The sequence below is a fragment of the Montipora capricornis genome, chromosome 10 (genome assembly GCF_036669925.1).
Source record: "Montipora capricornis isolate CH-2021 chromosome 10, ASM3666992v2, whole genome shotgun sequence".
NCBI classification, from domain to species: domain Eukaryota; kingdom Metazoa; phylum Cnidaria; class Anthozoa; order Scleractinia; family Acroporidae; genus Montipora; species Montipora capricornis.
Genome location: NC_090892.1, coordinates 18,381,888 through 18,384,387, shown reverse-complemented (window position 1 = coordinate 18,384,387; position 2,500 = coordinate 18,381,888). Strand labels below are relative to the sequence as shown.

The 2,500-nt window shown below is 38.0% G+C and overlaps 1 protein-coding gene across 2 annotated transcripts in view; it reads right to left on the bottom strand.

Moving 5' to 3' along the window:
* Positions 1-2,500, bottom strand: part of LOC138018355 (protein bicaudal C homolog 1-B-like) — a 42,401-nt gene that overhangs the window by 604 nt on the left and 39,297 nt on the right. For both annotated transcript variants that reach the window (XR_011126000.1, XM_068864962.1), the window contains one exon: positions 1-2,500. This exon is cut by the window's left edge and continues 604 nt beyond it; it is cut by the window's right edge and continues 2,319 nt beyond it. The gene's annotated coding sequence lies outside the window, so the exon portion shown is untranslated.

Sequence of the window (2,500 nt, the reverse complement as noted above, 5' to 3'; positions counted from 1 at the left end):
GAAAGTGTATATCAACATTCCAGGAATAAAATTGGTACGAACGGTGAGGTTATTTGCGAAGAAAATTAAAAATGTATCGTCGAGTCCTCACGTCCTCTACACAACCCTTAATTTGGTCAATTCACGTCGATGTCGGGACGGCGGCGGCAAAGAAACATGCCAAAATGCAAAATGCAAGTGCAGTCCATGCACAGCCAATGTCTTTGTTAATTAAAGGGGCTATGTCACGTTATTTTAGGGTGTTTAGGGGAAACTTTTAGTTTATCACGATCCAAAACTCGAAAATGGTAATGCGGAATTCCTTTACTGATAAAATTATCGGTACATGACAATTAAGATGATTCTGATCTAAAAACGGCTGTATTTGCAATAAACTTGAAAAACGTAGAGCCGACTTTTTTCAAGAGTAACCAAATACAATCCGTTTCAATATTGACTATTGTCTTTCCTTTTGTTGTATATCTTTTATGTTGCTCAACCGTTTTAAGTGGTTATTGCAATGTTGCATTCTACTCAGTTTTTGGGAATTTTTGCTGTCATGAAATTAAATCATTTTGCGTGACATAGCTCCTTTAAGCCCATTGTTTTGTGGAGTTCTCCAGGCCGTTGTTGTCGTCCTTGCATAAGCTCCCTCATAAATGCAGTGCGGTGCTTCACCTTTTGATGGGATGAACTTAGATTACTACTACCAGAATTGCAGCAAAACTAAATTGATGCAATCACTTTCGAGACATTACCTTTGATTTAATAACATAGCGGAAGTGTCAGAGAAAAACTATCAGTCACCCTCTGCATCCTACATTGTAGAGTGTTTAATCATATGCAACGTGACTTCTACACGCTCTTACTATATAAGAACTCATTATAAATTTTTAGTTCTCATGAATTTGAAAATGATGAGTCATAAGTTCCTTGACAAAAACACTTTAATGTTTATATAGTCAAGAGTAGAGAGTGGCTCGATTATTGAGCACTAATTAAATCAAGGATGATTCTAGTCGGCGGTTCTTCTCATTAATAGTGAAACAACTTCCCTCTCCGGAAATGATCGGAGGATTGTCGGAAACTCCAGATAAATACCGGAATCTCCGCAAGTTTTCCGTGATGACAATCGGTCCTATCTATGAAACGATGGTCGTGCTCCATTGGGTTCAACTATGTTGCTGTTTTTGCGTGCTTTTTAGAGTAAAGCGCGGGGCAACTTGTTCACGTAGAGAGGCCTGGTAGTAACTATTCCCAGGAATAACCGCGCTTAAAGAAAGTTTATTCCAATAGAACACGACCTATACTGGAAAGAATCGATATTTTATTTAATTAATTTTTTGATCTATTGTAACCTCCGATTATTACTAGAGAAGCTAGACATTTTTCTTCACTACCTTGTTTAAATACTATTAACATGCGCTTCCTGAAACATGCAAGTCGGTACAATCATTCATAAATTCACTAGTGTAAAAACATTTACAAACTGTCATATCATCGTATTTTTGGCAATATGACGATGTTGCGCCAGATTTATTGCAATCATCATCTTGTCTAATTTCTGCGGTCAGGAAAATTTGCGTTCATTTTTTTTCTTCCTGGAGGAGACCAGGCTGAAGGAAGGCAAAGGACGCTTTTAAAAACGTGTGTATAAAACTCTATTCTTAGTGAAAATATGTCCTAACTTTTAGGCATAACTCAAAACATACATGAAATAAATTGAGAACATCCACAAAAGCTAAGTTTTGGAATTTTGGAAACAGGGTAATCTCAAGCAGTTAAGGCAATTAGCCTGTACATGAGACCAGGACCAGGAGCGAACAACAGCCCTTTATTCCAGTCAAGGCGTTTTTACAGACCGATTTATTTTTAGATTGAATTTTCTCTGAATGAGACTCCTGCAGGAACCCGATGACCAATCAAAAGAGCTAACTTGACGTCCTAGCGTCCGCAAACCGCAAATGCCTTTGTTCGTTTGTTTTTTTTGTTTGTTTTTTTTTTGGCTTTTTTTTGGCTCCTGGCCTGTAATAATTCCTATCCTCGCTATTATACTGAAAGAGATGATATATGTTAAACCCGGTGAATCGGTGAAATGAAGAGATTTATTTATTTAGTTCAGTGATAGTCCTGTGAAGGAGTGCTCGGCCTTTTTCCGAATATCCCCGAGTCACCATCGATTAATAAATCTCTTCAATTTCTATCCTGTTTCCCTTTCATTGAAACTTGACAGTCTACGTCTGCTTTATTTGCCAAGTAACAACATTTGTGTTCTTATGCATGGAATGGAGCGGATGAGCAATAGAGGCTCCTAGGGAGAATTCCCCGTACACTAGGATCGCTACACTCCAACTCCGAAATTGCGAAACCGTTATCATGCACGAGAAGAGTTGAAGTTAAAGGAACAGCCTGGTTTCTCTACAAAAGTAGTCTGAATTATCTTCCAGTAGTCGCACAATCATTTTGTCTCGGTCAAAATTAGTTAGGTCACGATGAACATTCATTTTTTTATGCTTCAGGA